The sequence below is a fragment of the Megalops cyprinoides genome, chromosome 7 (assembly GCF_013368585.1).
Source record: "Megalops cyprinoides isolate fMegCyp1 chromosome 7, fMegCyp1.pri, whole genome shotgun sequence".
In the NCBI taxonomy this organism is placed as follows: Eukaryota; Metazoa; Chordata; class Actinopteri; order Elopiformes; family Megalopidae; genus Megalops; species Megalops cyprinoides.
This window is the reverse complement of record NC_050589.1, coordinates 40,211,763-40,234,394: the sequence shown is the minus strand read 5'-3', so window position 1 is coordinate 40,234,394 and position 22,632 is coordinate 40,211,763. Positions and strand designations below refer to the sequence as shown.

Sequence of the window (22,632 nt, the reverse complement as noted above, 5' to 3'; positions counted from 1 at the left end):
GCTTAGTTGGGCCGAATGGCCTGTTCTCGTCATCATATGTTCTTATATACTTTAATATGGAGTTGGTCCCCCTTTTGCAGCTATAACAGCTTCCACTCTTCTTGGAAGGCTTTCCACAAGATTTTGGAGTGTTTCTGTGGGAATTTGTGCCCATTCATTCTGTAGAGCATTTATGAGGTCAGGCACTGATGTTGGACAAGAAGGACTGTCCTCAGGCAGGTAATGTTCTCCCAGCATCCGCCAAACCCAGACTCGCCCATCTGACTGCCAAACAGAGAAGCATGATTTGTTACTCCACAGAATACGTTCCACTCCAATACCACTCCATCTGACGCTTGGCATTGGACTTGGTGATGTGAGGCTTGCATGCAGCTGCTCGGCCATGGAAACCCATTCCATGAAGCTCCCACCACACAGTTTTTGTGCTTACATTAATGCAGTGGAAGTTCGGAACTCTTCAGCTATGGAATCAGCAGAGCGTTGGCGACTTTTACGCACCATGCGCCTTAGCAGTCGTTGACCCCGTTCTGTGATTTTACGTGGTCTTCCGCTTCGTGGCGGAGTTGCTGTTGTTCCTAAACGCTTCCACTTTCTAATAATATCACTTACAGTTGACCGTGGAATATCCAGCAGGGATGAAATTTCACAAATCGTCTTATTGCAAAGGTGGCATCCTATCAAAGTACCATGCTTGAAGTCACTGAGCTCTTCAGAATGACCCATTTTGTATCATGAATGTTTGCAAATGGAGACTGCATGGCTAGGTGCTTGATTTTATACACCTGTGGCAACAGGTCTGATTGAAACACCTGAATTCAATAATTAACAGGTGTGGCCAAATACTTTTGTCCATATAGTGTATGTAGTTTACACTAGGGGTGCCACCTGTCCCGGTTTTGCTGGGATTGTCCTTTTTTTTGAGCAACTGTCCCGGAAAATAAATAATCTTCAAATAAAATAAATCTTTCAAATAAAACCTCATTTGGTTTCCTTCTACTGCTATTCTGTTTTCTTCCTGGTTATGTTTATATATCCAATCCTGTGCCCGTAAAAGGGTGAAAACGGGTAAAACACAACGACAATTGGTCATATCTATACTTTTATTTGATTGGTAGCGGAAATGCGAAAGCTTACCTTATTGCCTAGCAACTGCCCGGGCTGTTGGTCTGCCGCGCGCATCCACATCCATGACCCCACCGTGAGTTCAGTTGCTAGCTGGAGGTAACGTTTTTTTTTTAAAACTTTCTATTTATTTTGTTGGTTTTGTGAAATGAGGGGAGAGACGGACGAGGAGGATAACAAAACAGCACCACCAACGAGCCACCAGCATAAAAGAAAAAACGATTTCCAACGTACAACTCAGACTGGTCGAAAAGAGAAAACTTTTCTGAATGGGTAAGGCCCACCCAAGGAGACCCGTTCTCCGCCACCTGTGTTTTGTGTCCAGCCAAAAATTCTAAATTTAAATCTAGTCATTTTAACTTTTATGACAAAAAAGGTTCCCCAGAGGAAGGCAGGATAGCAATAGCGGAGCTTAGCAGTGTATACCATGGAATGCTTCACAGCCACAGTTACTTATCTACGGATTGTAGCAATAAAGTAAGTGCGAAAAAGAGGTGAGAAATATCAGTGTTAGGTTGCCCAATTCATTAAGTTAAATAGTTGTTTCTATTATAATACATCTAATCATGTTTTCATTTCTAAAGGGAGTATACCTTTGTGCATATGATTAGATTTTATTGTAGATTATAATTAGACAGTATATATTTACATGTTAAAGTAAAAAATCTATTTAATGTAGAAAGGGACAGCAGCAAAGGAGTCCAGAGTGAGTGCAACTGCGTCAGGGAGTGCGTCTGCGTCAGGACAAATATAGGTAAGAGAGGCAACAGGGAGTCCTACAACTGTTAACATAAATGCACTCTGTCACTGGATTACAGACCAGGGAGATCATGTCAGTGAGCAGGTACAAAGCAGAGCTCTCTTCAGAGCAAGTGGACATGAGAACAGAAAACACTGGAACAGTATGGCCAGTGGTGTAACAACTTCACACCGGGCCCGGGTTCGACACTATGCCAACGGGCCCTATACCATCATCATTTACCGTGTCAATATCTCTCATCTGTTACTTTATGCACGTCCCAAATCTGTTGTTTTCGTTGCCATATTACTCTTCTGATGCGTGCTCCCCGCAGCCATAGTTAACACACACGTAATATAATGGAACTATTGTCTACACTGTTTTTAGGAAGCACAGGGATACTGACTAATACACGTGCAACACACCTTGAGGGTTATAACATCCTTAAATAAGCCTAACATAGTTTTTGATACAAGTGCAAATTACAGCAAATTATGATAGAACAAAAATGATAGCCTATTATTTCCAATAATAATATTAAAAAGAAGGCCCTGAAAACTAATCCAACAATAGCAGTTTAAAAGTAATTGGGTTAATTACAACAGCATGTGCAAACTCATTCAATTTTACTGCAATGAAATAAAAGGAGTATTTTAAATGCAATATAACCCATCCTATAACATGCCTGATTCACTATTTGAGTGGCTTTCTACGAGCCTTGTGTTGAGCAAAATCTTCAACAATTTCTGCAATGTCCAAATCCCTGGCTCTGACATTTTCGATGGACAGCCTCTCCTGCCCCATGTGTTACGCAGGTGACTGGGACACACACGCGGACCACAGGATTTTCCGGTTCCAGGCGTTTATTGAAATCGGTAGGCAATTCGTAAGACCAGAGACAGGCAGGGTTCGAAACACAGAGAAGCAGTCCGGGGGCAAATCCAGGATCGGGAGTTGGGGCAGACAGGGTCAGGAACCAGGCAGGTGAGTCGTAAGCGATCGAGTCCAAGCGGCAGGCAGAAATCGTAGTCAGGAATCAGGCAGGATCGGCAATGCAGCAAAGGAGGAAAACTACGGCAGGGACAAGACAGGTAGAAAACACTGAAACAAACTAGCAACAAGACAGGGACACACAGGGACGATATAGGGCTGGGGTGATGAGGAGATGGGATGCAGGTGAGCAGGCAGGCAGGTGAAGGCAATGAGGAAATCAGGTGGGCGGGGACCAGGCGGGGAGCGGGGCGGGGCTGGAACACAAAGAAAACAAAAGCCCTGACACCATGCTGCTCCTTAGGTAGGTCTTGATGAGTTTGAGTTTTGAAAAAGATTGCTCAGCTGTTGCCACGGTCACAAGTAGTGTGAGGAACAACAGAAGAGCAGTACACACCTCACCGAATGTGGATGTCACGCATTAATTAACCACAATCAGCATTTTGGCCAGTTCTAGAACTAATGACTGCTTAGAAATCTCTGTTTTAAAGCAAGACCTGAATGACAGGAGTTGTGCCGGAAATGTTGGTGCAATGTCCCTGCTATAGTGGTCAGACAGACATTTAGCCTTTTTAAAGAGCCCATCATCCCCTAGGAGTTGTAAGGTCTCAAACAGATGAGAGGTTGTCCGCATACTTGTAAATCTTTGGGAGAGCTGGCAGATTATGATATCAAGATTGGCATTGAAAATGTTCACTCTGAAATACGTTTCTGCATTGGATAAACAGACATCTTCCGATAGCTCGTCAAAGTGACACTTCACCCTCTTTACTCTCACATTTTCAAAACTGGTGTGAGGCCCCCATTTGTTTGCGAGCATCTACACTGTAGTCTTGGCCTGATCAAAAGCACCCCGGTAGTCAGACAAGATCTGTATAGTATTCTTCCTCAACCCATCAGCTCCATCGTGTTCATCCTTTTTGTCACTCGTCAGCACTATTTTTGTCAGTGCTTTCATTACATCCAGATACCTGTTATGTTTGGCACTGAGGGATTCATATCTGGAAGACCAGCAAGTACGGCATAATCGCTTCAGAGTCACGTCTGGGTGAGCGGAGCGGTCTGTCCTAATCATGTCAGTGAGCATGGCCCACCTTTTAATGCTGTGCCCAAAGAATGTATAGACGTGCTCTATGGTGTTATAAAAGCGTTCCATCTCTGGAATGTTTTTTACAGCATCGTTTAGCACCAAGTTCAAGTTGTGAACAGGCTCCTTCTCCCTAATCCTGGCCTGCACTCCCGAATAAATCCCACTCATGTTGGCCGCTCCGTCATAGCCCTGTCCACAACATTTCACCATGTTAAGGCAATTTCTGGTAATGCTGTCAAGAACTTTATTTGCCAATTCGCTTGCAGATGTATCTGCCATCTCCAAAAAACCCAAAAAAAGACTCAATTACCTTTATATCGATGGCTTTGTCCATTGCATCTCTTACTATTGTCACATATCTGTACACTTGGCTAAGTTGGTCATGCTTGGCCAGATCTTGTGTAGTGTCCATTATGACAGAAAAAACGGCGCTTCATTTATATCAGCTGTGATGTCCTGTTGAACTCGCTGCAACAAAATGTAAATTAGCTCGTTCTGGATGGCAGGGCTGAGGTATTTAACCGAGCCCTCAGGTCGTCTAATCAAATCTTGCAGCATTGGATCATAGCGTGCCAGCAGCTATGTAGCGAGAATGTAGCCAGTAGTGAGAATATATCTTTTTACAGAAGTGTCCAAGACATTTTCATCAAAATGCCCCCTGTCTGTGGGGTAAGACTGTCTTCCTGCTCCTGCCCTGTCCTGCTCCTGTTCTGTATCACTGGCTGTCTCCGTCACCTCATTCTGGTCCTGACCACTGTCTTCTTCGGTCTGGCCACCTGCACTGACTCCATCTGAACTGCCGGCTTCTGACTCTATTTCCGACTGATAGGGCCTGCAACCAACCAAGATTTTGGCCAGCTGATGATGAAAACCATTAGGCAAAACCATGACTGAAGTGTTCACTATTTGTAGGAATACTGGAGGGACATTGTTATACGATATAATCAATCACAATGTAAAGCGTAATTCAGTATTGATCTCACCGTGAAAGAAATACAAATTGTCAGAAAACGTGATTGTAACATGTGTCATGATTGTGGGCCCTCTTGGCACGGGCCCCTCATCCCCCCGCCCCGAGTGCGATTGCACTCTCTGCACTCCCTATAATTACGCCAGTGAGTATGGCCAGGACCTGGATTCATACTTAAAAAAATGATTCCTGCCATGTTAGTGCACAAATCAATTCCTATAAAATGAGGCTATCTAGCTAGCTAAGTTAGCTGTGGCCCTAGCTAAGTGCTATGAACAAATTAGGGGTTTCATTTGACCCAGCACCAAGTGCTGTAGACTAGCTAACACTGGTAGCCTGATGTTCACATTTTTATGTTTATCTTTAATAATCTTTAATTATTCACAATAGAACAGACATAGCTGAAGACAACACTTTAAAAAAGTTAAGTTTATCTCATTTTTATTTGCCAGGTGGTGATGTAATGTTAAAGTAATGAATCATTTAGCAGACTAATTTCCTTAGCATACTTTGTGAATACAGTTTATAGTGAATTCTGGCTGTCCTCTTTGATGAGACTGAATGAATGGTTGTTGGTTTGATTCCCCACTGGGGCACTGCTGCTGTAGCCTTGGGCCAGGTACTTAACCCAGAATTGTCTCAGTAAATATACAGCTGCTTAAATGGATAACATGCAAAAATTGTAACCTATGTAAAGTGCCCCGGGTAAGAGCATCTGCTAAATGCCAGTAATGTGATGAGGTTTTATTCATTTATTTATTTCTTTATTTCTTTTTGGCAAGACTATGAAGTGAATGGTGAGACTAGCAGGAAACTACAAAAGGTAAGACTCAACAAGGTTGGCATCCAGCTGCTAGAAGTTCCCTTGCTGGGAAAACAAACTTCTTTAAGGACTGCAGAATCTGAGAACAACATTAACTCAGTTTGTATAATCACATACAACATGACACGTCCAGAGTGAAGGACACTGAGAGCTTCATTGACTTTTATGACTGCCAGTCCATAATGGACATGGATAAACACCTACCTTAGTGTTTCCCAGTTCTTGTTCTGGGGGCCTCTTGTGTATGCTGGTTTTCATTCCAGTTGAACTCTCAATTAATTAGGTTTTATTGAGCTGTTAGTTGAAAACTGCCCCTTGCTTGGGAAAAGAGTTGTCCATGAAAAGCAGTTTGACTGAAAACCAGCATACACAGGGAGCCACAGGAGTAGGACTGGGAAACACTGACCAACCTGATGACAGTAGCAACGACCCAGCAAAGAGGAAAGAGAAAGACTATTCCACTGATATGGATAATCTCACAGTTACCATGTTGATGGTAGTATGGTGGTATCAATATATAAAATCCCGATGTCCTTGGTAAGCTACACCGATGGATAAAAGACTTGATCTAGTCTTGAATTTACCCACAGTCAGTATGATATGCTTTGAAAAGAACAAGAAACTCTCCAAACCTCAGTGAAAATGCAAACCACTACAGTGGGAAACCATACTGGACATTCAAATCAGAAGTGTGACTCATTGTCTCTGGCATTCCCTAAAGTGCATCCCATAACCCAGAAACCATGTTAAAAGACTTTATGAAGTCTACACTCAAACTAAAAAACAAACTGATGTTCATCAGGGTTCACTGTTTTGCACACAGAAGCATGGAATTTACCTGGCCTATCATAGAGAATTTCCAACATTACCAACATAAAGAACTGATTAAAAGCAAGGAGAGGGAACTAAGACACCAAGCTTGGTTTAAATGACCAGTTTCCCTGGGAAATAAGTGAGTGGTGCAGGGTTCTATACCCCATCTTAAAGCAGCAAAGGGAAGAGGCCAAGTGTGCTTCTCCTGTGGTGGATAATCTGCTCTTTTGAAACTTCCCACACTAAGGCCAGCAAATGGCAAAAGCAAATTTATACCTCTCTGCAAGGATGATAGCCGCTTAACCCTAAGTGCTCATTTGAGTGTGTTCTCACTCTCACAGACTCACACACACACATGCATACCTCTTTCCCATTTTTTCCTCTCTCTCTCTTTCTCTTTGCTTATACATGATTCTTTAGTTAGGTTCAGTGTTTCTATCGTCTATTATCTATCAGTCTATTGTCAAGTTTACTAACGATACAGTGGTTCTGGGCCTCCTCTCCAACAACGATGAGGCCGCCTATCTGGAGGAGGTGAAGAAGCTGGTAACCTGGTGTCAGGTGAACTGTCTCTATCTGAAGTTCAGCAAAACCAAAGAACTGGTTGTGGACTTCAGAAGGGGACAGCAGCAATCTTACACCCCACTGTCGATTGGCGGGACCCAAGTGGAGAGAGTGAGTAGCTTCAAGTACCTCGGGGCTCATACCACTGAGGACCTGACCTGGACTATTCACATCCAGGCTCAGGTAAAAAAAAAAAAAGGCAGACAAAGGAAATTCAGGGTCCCCCCAGCGATTCTAAAAACTTTCTATGCCAGAGCTATAGAAAGCTTACTGACGCAGGGCATCTGAGTGTGGTATGCAAACTGTTCTGCACAGGACCGCAAAGCCCTGCAGAGAGTGGTGCGCTTAGCTGAGCGCATTTCCGGGACTGCCCTCCCCTCCCTGCAGAACATCTACACCAGGCGATGCAGTACCAGAGCCGTCAAAATTATTATGGACTCCACCCATCCCAGTAACTGCCTGCTTAGCTTGCTAAAATCCGGCAAGCACTTCCGAAATCTGATGGCCAAAACTGAGAGGCTCAGAAGGAACTTCTTCCCCCAGGCCATCAGACTCCTCAACACAGACATGCCCGCCACACTAATCTTAAACTCACACTCTGGACTTTAACGATGGGATACTTTCTAGTTTTTATTTTTATTATTCTTACTGTACATATTTTTACTTCCTAGTTTTTATTCTGTCTGTACACATTTTTCTCCTTTGATCTACTTTTTATCTAATTTATTTTATCTCTGCTACTTTGCACAGTCAAGGGAGTTAGACCAATTGCACATTTCACTGCAAGTTGTATACTGTTTATAACTGTGCATATAACAAATAAAGTTCTTGAATCTTGTTTATCTATTTATGTTTGATGTTTCTGTGTGTGTGTACATGAACATTTATGTCAATATCAGGCAAGGGAAACTGTAATTTGGCTGTAATTTAACAACTCTGGATAACCTGGGAAATATTTGGGAAGTATTGTTTGGAACTCTCCTGTCATGGCTCCTATTGTGGTAGTTAAACAGTGATATTGGTGCTATCAACAATATCCATTTACATCTGTGATAAATATAGGCCCAGACTTTAAAGTTTGTTGGCTGCCAAAAAAACCCCCAATGTAGCAGGCAGTACCTGGTAGGGCACTAGGACCCAGCGGATACCACTTCCAGTGTCATGCTCCTTTTTGTTGAGTATTTTGCATGCCATAGTCATTGCATTCAAAAACAGTCAAAACAACTTTGGAGAGTGAAGCCGCGATTGTTCGTGTGTTGCTCATGTGCAAAGTGTCCAATGTGATATTTGGAAGTTTCAAACTGTTTCCAAGTTTGTGTACGACTCCTCTTGTGCCTCAACGTGCAGAATTCTAAACAACAGCCTTTTTTAAAGTTACATTGCTGGAGTGGCCTAAAGTCAACAGGGTGGTGACATTACACAAATTCCCACCTCTAGTTAAGGAGCCCGTGACCCAGCCACTGTTTTTCCCAGAGTAGTTTAATTATTGTTTTTCTTGTATTTCACTTTATTTTATTTGTATTCCTCTGTGATATTGTATACTGTGTATATGGTGTGTACTGTTGGGTGCTGTCAGGAGGGGCGATCTAATTTATTTTCCTGCCACCTCTTGTTTTGTGAAGTTTGTCTTCCTTTTCTTACATAATTCATACTGTGCAATAATAGGCCATGGGCATTGTGCAATAGGTGGTATCAAGGGAACTGTTTGCTGTGATTAGGGTGTAGTACTTGAATGTTATCCTTTTATCACAGTGTATTTATTGGTGTGGGGTTTATCTTGAAGTGTGCTATTAGCCTTAGTACGGACTATTGTCTAAATAGCCTTATAGCCTCCTTATAGTCTTTTTTTAACATCTGTTTATTGGTATTTTAGTTAACAAACAAACAATAAGCACAATATATAAATTATATAAAATATTACAAAAACAATACAGAATTTGCATACACAGACACACATAAAAACAACAGTGCAGCACAGAATGCAGTATAAATAGCAACTAAGGTACAAAGCTGCTTTAGATGGTGATTATTGATATCTTACATTAGGTATAGCCCATTTATAGTAGCAAAGAGTTAAGAGGATCTTTATTGCCTAGCCTCTACATAGTCAATGAAGGGTTGCCAAGTCTTATGGAATGTTTCAAAGGAACCAGGTAAGTTGAATCAGAGTTTTTCCCATTTAAGGTGCTGCATAACATCTTTGATGAACATAGTGTAAGTGGGAGGCTGTGCCTGTTTCCAGCTCAGTAGAATGAGCTGGAATGTGCTAAAAGGGTTATGAACCTTGCCACAGTGGAAGTGTGTCCCTAAGAGGACTGTCCTCTAAGAGGACTGTCCTCTCCCGGTACCCCAAATACAGCCAACACTGGGTCAGGTTCTACTATGTGTCCCAGGATATCAGACAGAGTTTTAAATATAGAGCTCCAAAAATTGGATAATTTTGGGCATAACCAGGGCATGTGCCCCAATGAGGCAGGAAATACCCCACAACGGTCACACAGAGGATCTATATTAGGATACATTTTAGAAAGCTTGACCTTTGAAAGATGAACACGACGCAACACCCTAAACTGTATAAGACCACGCCTGATACATATAGGGTGCACACCCTCCTGCGCCTCTAACCATTGCTCCTCCATTAAGCCAATGCCCAAGTCCTCCTCCCAAGCAGATTTCAGAAAATCTAGGGATATAGCTAATTGATTAAACATATGGTTATAGATATATGATATTACCCCTCTAGACAAAGGATCAACAGCAAACAAAGATTCCATCTGGGTGCTATTAGGTGCACTAGGAAAGGTAGTTGTATCTAAAATAGTTGTGAATTTGTAGAAATCGAAACAAATGGGTTTGAGGCAGATTGAATTTACTGCGCAACAATTCAAAAGAGGGACATGTGCCATTAATATAAAGATCCTTCATTTTTATAATGCCATTACGCGTCCATAATTGAAAGGAGCTATCTAATAGAGAGGTATGGAAATGGTGGTTTCCACACAGAGGGGCAAGGAGAGAATTCACATGCCATCCAAAATGCTGTCTTATTTTAGTCCAGATTCTAAGGGACTGTTTTACAACAGGAATAGTGTTAGCTAGGGGTGCAACGAATAATTGACATAGGTGACTAAAATCGATGACCAAATTAGTTGCCAACAAATTTAATTGTCGATTAGTTGGTGACGTCATCGCATGTTTTTCGTGCTGACTCGGAATGCTTAGACATGTAGCCTAAGCTACGTTGCTTTACTGGAGTGAACAATAGAGATGGCAACACCTTCATGACCAAAGACCTTAACCCTTTCGCACATAACATATTTTTTATGCTCTGTAGCGCGCATGTTATGTTACATAGTTGTTATGTTTTCATTAGCGTTATTAAGCTTCTCATAGATTCAACGGCCTGACCCCAGAAGGAGAGAGCTTGCACATTACAGGTCCAGTAATAATACTAAAAATTAGGCAGTCTCATACCTCTGATCTGTTTTGGCCTTTGTAAAAGGTCCTTTCTAATTCTAGGGGGTTTCTTGTTCCAAATAAAATGGGTGATTTCTCTGTCTAGTTGTCTAAAAATGACTTTTTTATATATTATATATTATATATTATATATTATACAATATATATTATATACACATGATGGTGGCACGTGCACAATGCAAGGCTCAGCGTCTCCCTAGAATCTGCAAATTAGCAGTAGTTTTCCTGCTCGTTTCAGGTCGGTTCGTACAGGACAGCCTTACTTTAACAGCGTACACCTGACAGGAACTTTTGGACATCGGCCTACGCCACACCAACAGCTGTATCACCAATCTTCGACTCATCCCCGAGATCTCCAAAACACTGGAGGCTACGCAATCTGCCCGGCCGGGCGAAAGTGCTTGCAGACGGTGATGAGACCGTAAACAAAGGCGAGGGAAGCGAGGAGGACTAAGGGCTAAGCTAAAGCTAACACCACACCGGCTCCCTTTACCCAGCATTTTCCTCACTAATGTGCGGTCACTGGTGAACAAGATGGTTACGACTCCGCATCAACAACAGTAAGAGACTTATGGATTGTAACATCATGATTCTTACAGAAACTTGGCTAAACAGCTGCATACCCGACAACGCTATTGAGCTAGCTGGATCCTATATCCTCCGGGCAGATAGAACGGCAGATGACTCTGGTAAAACCAGAGGCGGAGGACTGTGCATTTATGTAAACAACGCCTGGTGTACAAACTCTGTCATCACCAAGAGACACTGCTCGGCTAACCTGGAATTTTTTATGGTTAAGTGTAGACCTTTTTCTTTTTATCTGCCAAGGGAGTTTACTTCCACAATAATAATCGCTACTTATATCCCCCCGGGGCTTGCTATGAAAGAACTACATGCAGCTATTAGCAAACAACAGACTGTGCATCCGGAGGCTGCTTTTATTGTTGCAGGTGATTTTAATCACTCCAAATTGAAGGCAGTGCTGCCTAAATTCTACCAGCATGTTTACTGCCACACCAGAGGAAACAAAACTTTGGACCATGTTTACACAAACATAGCTGGAGCATACAAAGCTACCCCCTCCCCCACCTAGGACAGTCAGACCACCTTTCTTTGTTTATCACCCCCAAGTACTCACCACTCATCCAACGTGTGAAGCCATTAGTGAGGACCATCAAAGTGTGGCCTGAAGGGACAGACTCTGTACTACAGGAAAGGTTCTAACACATGGACTGGAGTATGTTTGCCTCCCAGGCTACCTGTGACTCTCACATGGACATTGACATCTACACCTCCTCTGTGCTGGATTATATTAATACCACCATTGACAGCGTCACTACCCAGAAACAGATCACCACATACCCAAATCAGAAGCCGTGGATGAACAAGGAGGTCCGGCTCCTGCTGAAGGCCCACAATGCCGTCTTCAGATCAGGCGATGCTCAAGCCTACAGTTTATCCAGGGCCAACCTGAGGAGGGGCATCAAGAAGGCCAAGCACTGCTACAAGGTAAGGGTCAAAGAACACCTCACCAACTCTGACCCCCAACGTATGTGGCAGGGCTTCCAGGCCATCAGTGACTACAAGCCCAGCAACGCCACCCCGACAACCACTGATGTCTCCTTCCTCAACGAGCTAAATGACTTCTATGCTCGCTTCGACTGGGATAACCAGGACACAGCTTCTAAGATCTCCCTGCAGACCACCAGCCCCTCACACTCACCACCACAGAAGTCTATGCAGCATTGAGCTGGATCAACGCATGCAAGGCTGCTGGACCTGACGGCATCCCTGGACGCGTGCTCAGGACATATGCTGGACAGCTGGCTGGGGTTTTTACGGACATTTTCAACCTGTCCCTCAACCAGGCAGCTGTGCCAACATGCTTCAAGGCCACCTCCATTGTGCCAGTGCCTAAACAGTCCACCCCAACGTGCCTGAATGCCTACCGCCCTGTAGCGCTCACGCCCATAGTTATGAAGTGCTTCGAGCGACTGTTCCTGGCACACCTAAAGACCTGTCTCCCATCCACACTGGACCCCCACCAATATGCCTACCACAAGAATCGGAGCACGGAGGATGCTGTCTCCACAGCATTGCACTCTGTCCTCACGCATCTGGAGAATAACAACTCATATGCAAGTATGCTGTTCGTGGACTTTAGCTCAGCATTCAACACCATCATCCCATCCAGGTTAACCACCAAACTTCAAGCTCTAGGCATGAATACATCTCTCTGCAACTGGATCTTGGACTTCCTGACCAATAGACCTCAGCATGTTAAGTCAGACAACACTTGCTCCTCCACCATCACACTGAACACCGGCGTACCACAGGGCTGTGTGCTGAGCCCGTTCCTCTACTCCCTCTTCACCCACGACTGCAAGCCTGTGCATGGTTCCAAGTCCATCATCAAGTTTGCAGAAGACACCACGGTGATCGGCATTATCAGTGACAACGATGAGACTGCCTACAGGGAGGAGGTAAAGCACCTGGCAGCATGGTGTGCTGACAATAACCTGCTCCTTAACACAAAAAAGACAAAGGAGCTCATTGTGGACTTCAGGAGGAAGAAAGGAGGCACGCTTGACCCCATCCACATTAACGGGATGGCTGTCGAACGTGTCTCTAGCTTCAAGTTCCTGGGGATCCACATTTCAGAGGACCTGTCTTGGACCACCAACAACTCCAGCCTGGTCAAGAAGGCTCACCAGTGCCTCTTCTTCCTGAGGACACTGAAGAAAAACCATCTCTCTTCAGCAGTTCTGGTGAACTTTTATCGCTGCGCCATTGAGAGCATCCTGACCAGCAGTATCACACTCTGGTATGGGAACTGTTTTGTTTCAGACCGCAAGGCTCTGCAGCTGGTGGTGAAGACTGCCCAACGCATCACAGGGTCTCCGCTTTCGGCCATTGAGGACGTACAGTGGATACGCTGTCTATGTCGAGCCCGAAGCATCATCAAGGACTCCTCTCACCCAGCTCATAAACTGTTTGTCCTCCTGCCTTCTGGGAGGCGCTTCAGGAGCCACCAGTCCAAGATCAGCAGGTTCAGGAACAGCTTTTTCCCCACAGCTATCTCCTTACTGAATTCTGCTGCCCGCTGACTTCCCTACACTACTATGCACATCTCATTGCCCCTCACATCCTTATCCCCCTGGCCAGGACTGATTGTAATACATTTACTACCTGCACTACTAGAAGGTTATCTGCACTTATAGTAATACTATAACTTGACACAGTGGCTTACTATAGCTTATACTGCACTATTCTTTGACCCATTCAGAGCTACTGCACATACCATCAGTCTGTTATTTGTAATCTGTAATCCAGAGCCATTTAATATATTATACAACTGTAAATATCATATCATATATTATATACACTGTATATATCACTGTATATATCTATCTGTAAATTTGTCCATAACTACTGACCTCAAAATGTACATATCACATTGCATATATCCATCTGCCTTGTAAACATGTGTAATGACAATAAAGTTGAATCTAATCTAATCTAATCTTATTAATAACAATGGGGATGCATTGAAAAAGAAATAAAAATTCAGAGAGAATATTCATTTTTACAGCATTAACTCTCCCTGCCAGGGATCAAGGGAGACGGGACCACAGACCAAAATCATGGTACATTCAAATAGAGGTTTGAGATTCAACCTAAACAAGTCATGGATAGACCTAGTCACGACCACGCCCAGGTATCTGAAGGACCTTGAATGGAAATTGGGAGTATGATAGACTCTGGGCAACTTTGTTGATGGGGAACAGTTCACTCTTAGATAAGTTAAACTTGTACCCAGAAATCCTTCCAAACATCCTCAGCACAGACATAATATTTGGAATTGATTCAACAGGATTCCTGACATGCAATGATTCAACAGGATTCCTGACATACAAAAGTAGGTCGTCTGCATATAAAGAGACCTTGTGTTCCTTCCCTCCTCTAAATACCCCCTGATAGTCACAGAGTGAGTGTAGGGAAATCGCTAAGGGCTCAATGAAAAGCGCAAATAGCAGAGGAGAGAGGGGACACCCTTGTCTTGTGCCCTGCTGTAGAGGGAAATATTTTGACCTAAAGGCATTAGTCGGAATGGAAGCCGAGGGCAAGACGTAAAGGAAACCGACCCATGAAATGAATTTCCCATCAAACCCAAACCTCTCCAAGGCAGAAAAAAGAAAATCCCACTCAACCCAGTCAAACGTTTTTTCAGCATCTAATGAAATGAGCACCTCTGGGCATCGGGGGTTTGGACTAGGAGAGTAAATAATATTGAAAAGTCCACAAAGGTTTGAAAATTAATCTATTCTTAATGAAGCCAGTTTGATCTTGCGAAATAATCGTGGGAAGGACATTTTCTAGACAGGTGGCTTATGTTTTAGCTAATGATTTTGCGTCTACATCCAAAAGGCTGAGGGGTCTAAAGGAGCCCGGGTCAAGTGGGTCCTTATCCCTCTTAAGCAAAAGTAAGATGCCAGCTCGGTAAAAAGATGGGGGAAGTGTATTGGCATTAAATGATTTGTTAAAAACATCAAGCAGTAGAGGGGAAATCAACACTGAAAAAGCTTTATAGAACTCCCAACTAAAACTGTTGGGTCCTTCTGGAGCTTTATAACTTTGTATGCTCTTTACACAATGGTTCAATTCCTCAACAGACAGGGGTTCTTCAAGTTGTGCTTTATCTTCTGCAGATATCATTGGGATATTCAATCCACTAAAAAAAGTCATCTGTTAAAGTGATGTCACCCTCTGACTAGTTGCTTCTGTGGCCAGACAGAAGCAACTTGAACTCCTTGAACGAGGGGTGGCTAGGGTCAGCCAGGATTGACTGGGCCTTCTTCAAAGTCCTGCCCTTGTACAGATTAGTCAACTCATTCAGGGTCTAGCAGCTGATTGTCTGATTTGTAAAGCCAAAAGCCTCCCAGCTTTCTCACCATGTTCATAAGACGGGCTTGTAATAACAGCCGTGTTGTTTCATTTGTCAATAAAAGGTCAAATTCTGTTTGAAGTGCTAGTGCTTTCTTTGTACAGGTCAGGACATACAGAATAACGATGGTCTAAGTCTAAGATCTGATCAGTACATAAGAACATAAGAACATGTTCTTGTGTACTGGTCCTTCCGGCCCAACTAAGCTTACCATTTATTAATTATCCAAAACTGCATCAAGTCTAGACTTGAACACAGCAAGGGTCTCTGCCTCAACTACATGACCTGGCAACCTATCCCATGTATTGATAACTCTTTGTGTAAAATAATATTTCCTTATATCAGTGCGGAACTTACTCTTAACTAGTTTCCATTTATGTCCCCTTGTTTTACAGACTGAATTCACCCTAAAAATCTATTACAGTTAACCTTATTGAGTCCTTTTATAAATTTAAAAACCTCAAGTAAATCACCTCTAAGCCTCCTCTCACTTAGTCTAAATAGGTTAAGTAACTTGAGTCTTTCCTCGTAGCTTTTATATTTCATTCCAGGAACTAATTTAGTTGCCCTTCTTTGAACCTTTTCAAGAACTTCGATATCTTTTTATAATGCGGTGCCCAGAACTGCACACAGTATTCCAAGTGAGGTCTGACTAAGGCATTGTATAATTTCAATATAACCTCTTTAGATTTATACTCAATACTTTTGGCTATATATCCCAGCATTCTGCTGGCCTTTTTTACTGCTACAGCACACCGCTTAGATCCTGTTAAGCTTGGGTCAACTATTACTCCCAAGTCTTTTTCAAATTGAGCACATTCTAGTTTTTTTCCACCCATGAAGTAGTCTTGTCTAAGGTTCTTATTTTGCACATGCAAGACTTTACATTTATCTAAATTGAATGTCATCTGCCAGGTATGTGCCCACTTTTGGATGCTGTTTAGGTCTTCCTGTATTACCTTAGTTGATTCTATACTGTTGGCTAGACCCCCTAGTTTTGTATCAAGTAATGCAGTCTAAAATCTACTCGCAGTCTATTAGCAGCAGCACTGTAGGAAATTATTTGGCCACCAAGGTAGGCTTTTAGAGCTTCCCACAAAGTGCTCTTTGATACTTCTCCTGTGTTATTTGTTGTCAGAAAGAATTCAATCTGGGATGTTATAAAGTCTGTGAAGGATTTGTCTGCCAATAAAAGATTATTAAAGCGCCATGTTCTAGGCATATTTTTGTTCGAAAATGCCAGCTGCATTAAGTGTGGAGTATGGTCTGAAATGAGTATGGCTTTGTAATCAAACTGCCTAAATGAAGGGAGAAGTTTACAGTCAATAAGAAAATAATCAATTCAACTATATGAATGCTGAACGGGGAGAAAAATGAATAACTACGCGATGATGGATATTTGAATAGTCAGGGGTCAATGATTTTATAGGTGTTAAGGACAGATGTAATTAGTTTAGCAGATTTTGTCAGTGATTGGGTTATATTAGATGACCTATCTAGTTTGGGGTCTAGGACACAGTTAAAGTCCCCACCCATAATTAGGTTATGAGTATTCAAATCAGGAAGGGATGCAAAAAATGTTGAAAAGAATCACTCATCATCAGTTAGGCACATTAGCTAAAGTTAGAGGAATGTTATGCCCAGTAACCACCACAAACCTACCAAGTGGATCAGAAGTAACGTGGGATTACGTGCGATAAAAGAAATGTTCTTATTTATTAAAATTGCAGTTCCCTGAGATTTAAAATGAAAATTTGAATGGAACAATTGGCCAACCCACCCCTTTCGTAACCGAAAATTATCTTGGCTTCTCAAGTGTGTCTCCTGTAGAAACGCAATTTCAGCATTGAGCTTTTTTAAATGAGTCAAGACTCTTCTCTGCTTCACAGCATTATTAAGGCCCTTCGTATTCCAGCTAATATATTGCACTAGGCTTTCCCCTTTAGCACAGAAAGATGCCATAGCTACCTAGTCCTGTTACTATCATATTAATTGTATTGACATCAAAAATGATTTTAACAAGCAGCTTTGTAAAGAAATGAATAACGCACAGATAACAAAACAGAACAAAAAATATCACCCCACCCTCCACTGCCTTTCCCCAACTGAAAAGCATGAAAATCCCACATTAGCGCAATTCCAAACATTGTGTAGTCACTACACCAGCTAAGCTACTTCTGAACTTCTGTATAGCTGCAGCTCCCTTTTAGAACTAAAAGAGTGAAACACATTTTAAATGCATGTATACATATCTGCACAAACATAACCTTTCAAACGTACTATAACATAACAGAGGAAGAAATTGGACTGAGATGCAAAAGCTTGGGTTTTCCTCGTTATCCTCAGGTATCAATAGTGGGCTTCATTAGATTGAAACAATAAACAGAAAAAAAAATAAAATAAAAATAATAAGTCCAAAAACACAGAAAGTAAATATTATATCAAATATCATAGATCAGGTCTATATCAAAAAGTTCTGTGATGAAGGTTTATATTTGAGGCATGAGCTAGAGCAGCGTTTCTCAAAGTATGGGCTGTGGACCATGACGAGTAAACTGCCGGTCTGCAGATCCCTGCTGTTGCGGCAGTCAAATTATGCTCGGTGCTTCTGTCACTCGCCAGTTCCCCGCCCCCTTGACTGAACTCCTTGCTTCGAAAATAGTAACATTTTATTCAAGATTCAAGAATGTTAAGCGTTCCCGCCTGTGAGAACTTGCACCCTTTGTTCTCTCACTTTGTTCTCTCTCAATCACACGCTTCTTGAGCTGTCATTTAGTCATGGCATGTTCCAAGCGAGCAAGTCTAGATTCCTGTTTTAGGAAACAACCAGCATCCAACGATGCTAATATAAACAAAGAACCAGAGACAAAACATCGCCCATTTACTCGTAATTACGACTCATAAATTTGGTTTCATTTCCAGCGATAGCTCCCCCCCAAAGCCAGTCATTTGCCAAACCATGCTAAGCAACGAGGCTATGAAACCATTGAAATTATGCTGGCATTTAGAGACAAAACATGCACATCTCAAAGACAAATCGGAGTATTTCTTTAAAAGGAAAAGGGATGAATTGGCTAATCAAACTAAAGTACTTAAAAACAATTTGCCGGAAAATGAGAAACTTGCAAAAGCGTCACACCACATTTCAAAATGCTAGGCTCCATTCATTATGTCCTCGCTAGTCAGTGCTTGCTCTGAGGTGTTGGGTCCAGCTGCTGCTGCAAAGGTGAGGGAAATCCCTCTGTCAAATAACAGTCTGCTGTAGGATTACGGACATAGCAGCTGACATTGAAATGCGAATCTTAGAGAGAGCAAAAACATCAAACTGGTTTGCTATCCAATTAGATGAGAGCACTGATATTTCCAATGCAGTATGCCTCTGGTGTGCATCAGATATACTTATGAAGTCCGGTTCCACGGGGATTTCTTGTGTTGCAAAGAGCTGCCTCTAAGCACAACTGCACAACTGATAACATGCTCTGAGTGGCCTTGTCATCATGTCTTCCTCGTTTCAGCACATTTTAAGCCCATTGTGGGTCCAGGTTTCTTGACTCAGTTTTCTTCATGTAGTCCCCCCTCTCTGATACTGTATGTGTTGGGAACGTTTATTTAAAAAAAAAAAGTTTATAGGTTATTGGGGCATTGTTAGTTTTGGCAGTGGTTTATGTTCAGCCAAAGCACTTCTGTTGTAGGTTTCTTGATAATATTGTTGTTAATAATGTTCTATGGGCACATAGGCCTCTAATAATTATCATGATAGACATAATAATAATATCTATATATCTATCTATCCTTACTGCACAGGGGCGTGGGGGGGAGCCGGCGTATGGGGCCTTGTAACCCCAAAGTCTGACATGACTGGGCCCCAGGACATAAAATGCTTCCAAAAAAGAATAAATAAAAGTCTGGTCGTAACTTAAAATGAATCATCAAAGAGAATGTCAACGGGGATGGATTAAAAACGTTAGCTTAGCCAACGTTAGCCATATTAGTTATACTGTATGTAACATTAGCAGGTAGTCTGATCATTAAACTAGCCATCTCAAATTGGACCAATATAATGTTATGTTACTCACACGACTATCAAACTATGGCTGTGGGGCAATCTTTGTGTGGTAAAACTCAGCAGCTGATTCTGGAGTGTTGAATTTGTGCCTGACGCCATTGAAGTTCACAGAGAGGACAGCAGGGAAGAATAGACTGTACTTCATCTTGGCCTCACGCAGTTTAGCTTTCACTGGATTGAAGGCAGCTCAAAGTTTGCCAACCTCGGCAGGGAGATCCAGGAAGATGTGAACGGGCAAGTCTCAGAGAGAGGGCTGTCCTTTGCCCTTGGATATACCCAAAATTCGCTCCTTTTTGGCACAGTAGTGTAGCCGTACTAAAATGGGATGAGGGTGCTCACCTTTCTTCGGTTTGGAGACCAGAGATCTATGGGCACGATCAATGATCACAGGAGATGTAAAGTTCTCAGGAACCAATACCTCCGGAAAGAACTCTGACAAAAAACAAGTGAGGTTAGCTCCTTCAGCTCTCTCCAGGACTCCGATGATTATTAAATTTTGTCGTCGACTCCTGGACTCGAGGTCAGTACATTTCTCTTGTAGTCGTTTTCGCGTGACTGTGATTTATTCTGGCGGTCCAGTTGTACAATCTGCTCAAGTGCATCGTTGAGGGTCTGTGCCATGGTAGTCTGCTCCTCAGTCACTTCTTTATGATCTTGGCGAAGTTTTCCAATTTTCTTCTCCAAATCATGGCGTAGCTTTTGAGTGTTGGATATTGTCTCCGTCTGTAGAGCTTCTATGTGTCTGCTCAAATCTTGATGGAGGGTGGTAATATCGGCTTTAAAATCTTCCAGGGAGGCTTTGCGGGATAGCTGTAGCTCCCATCTTAATATGTGTAGAGTGAGCGGTGTCTCCTCTGCCATCTTGTAACTTTTTGCCACTGAGTTATTCGCGCACTATTTTACTTTTCAATGTTCACTCTCTTATGGAATACGGCTCTATGCTGTGCTGTCTCATTCAATACTGAGTACAGTTTTGAAGTAGTTAATCAAATCAGGATTAAAAAACTATTAAGTGTTGATATTAAAGAAAAATATTCGGGAGCTGTGGGACTTTGGTCTACTCCACTGCAAGCTGCACCCAGAAGTCAGCCTCCTGTCATTTTAATACGACGATCAGCTTTTACTAATTTCTTGACTTGTCAGGGCTCCGCCCCCCTAGCTGTGGTGTTTTTGTTTCTCCCTGTCCATGTGCTTTTTGTTTTTCCTTGTGTTCCAGCCCCGCCCCGCTCCCCGCCTGGTCCCCGCCCACCTGATTGCCCCATTACCTTCACCTGCCCGCCTGCTCACCTGCATCCCATCTCCTCATCAGCCCAGCCCTATTTCTACCCTGCTTGTTCCTGTCTTGTTTGCCAGTTCGTTGCAGTGTGTTTCGTACCTGTTTCGTTCCCGCAGTTTTTTGAATGTCTGATTTCTCCGTGCTTGACTCTGCCTGCCCTTCGTCTTTGTTTTCTGCCTGCCGTTTTGTCCCGTTGCCTGATCGTTTGCCTGCCCGGTTCCTGACCCTGCCTGCTTCTGTTACCGACCCTGCTTTTGTCCACGGACTGCCTACCGGTTTTCGACCCTGCCTTCTTTTGTTGCGCAACTTGTCTACCGTCATTAATAAACCCGCCTGGAACCTGAAACTCTCTTGGTCTGCAACTGAGTCCTTGCCTGAGCCCTTACAGGACTCCCCTACCCCACAGCCCTCTAAATGTTAAAAACATGACATACAACCCAGGTTAATACTTGCTTTAATAAAGCCTTGTATGATTTTGTTCACCAGCAACCACCTGTATTCTTTCAGCTTGTGCGGGGCCAATTGCCATCAGGGTTCTTCCCTCCCTTCATTAGGGAAGTGGCGTAGTCCACTACTAGGAGATCTTTTGAAGTTAAGCATAGTGAGGGTGGCGCTCGCGCCTCCAGCAGGCCACACCAAAATACCTGATCACCTCAAAAGGATGAAGGCAGATATTTACTTATTACAAGAGACACATCTCAGTGACTCTTGAGTGCCTAAAATAGAAAAGCAAATGGATTAATCAAAATTTCCCTTCATGTTACAGCTATAAAAAGAGGAGTATCTATATGAATTAATAAAAACATTCCATATCATAATAAAATAACCATATCATATCTACAGGGATGCTATATCATCAGTGGAATGACTGGAAATGATAAACTAATCATAGCAAATATTTATGGACCAAATAATTTTCACCCCATTTTTCAAAACTAATGGACTTCACTGAATCTACCATCATCAGGTAACATCAACACAGCTATTATCCAAACCTTGACTGATGAAATACTGGAAATAATCACAGACACTGGCACTCTTAAGACATTTTGAAACAATTCATGATTGACCTAGATCTTGGCGATAGTTGGCGATTTAAAAAACCACAACAGTAGAGAATACTCATTAAACTCTACTCGTCACAGGTCCTTCTCTTGAATTGACTACTTTTTGGCAAGTAACTACATCATATACAAAATATTTGATCCAGAAATTCATCCTATAATGAAGTCAGCCCATGCCACATTACCTGCAACCTAACTAAATGATACTGAACCACTAGGTGGTGGTTCAAGTCATTACTCCTGAAAGATAAATAATTCAACACATTTTTCATCAGAGAGTGGGCATCCTTTATTTAACTGAATGACTCTCCAGAAATATATCCTACATTGCTCTGGGAAACAACAAGGGCTGAACTGAGAGGGAGAATTATCTCATACTCCTCTTGCAAGAAAAAGAAAGACTGTTCAACAGTAGTCTTGAATAAAAATACAGAGAGCGAAACATTCAGCTATACAACCCTCTGAGGAAATGAGATACATCACACAAAACATCAACTTGACAATCATATGTAAAAACCACAATTTCCTCACACAAAGAATTAGATATGATTGTATTTTGAATACAACGATAAAACTGGAAAATTTCTTGAAAATCAATTAAAAAGGAACAAGCCATCAAGGACTCACAGGGTAACATCGCAGCCATCAACATCAGCGGTTAAGGAGCGGGACTCATGACCAAAAGGTTGCTGG

At 42.5% G+C, this 22,632-nt stretch overlaps 1 protein-coding gene across 1 annotated transcript in view; it reads right to left on the bottom strand.

Annotated features, from left to right (window-relative positions):
* The window catches only part of LOC118780466 (voltage-dependent L-type calcium channel subunit alpha-1D-like), a 138,229-nt gene that overhangs the window by 13,798 nt on the left and 101,799 nt on the right, over window positions 1-22,632 (bottom strand). The window lies entirely within an intron of this gene.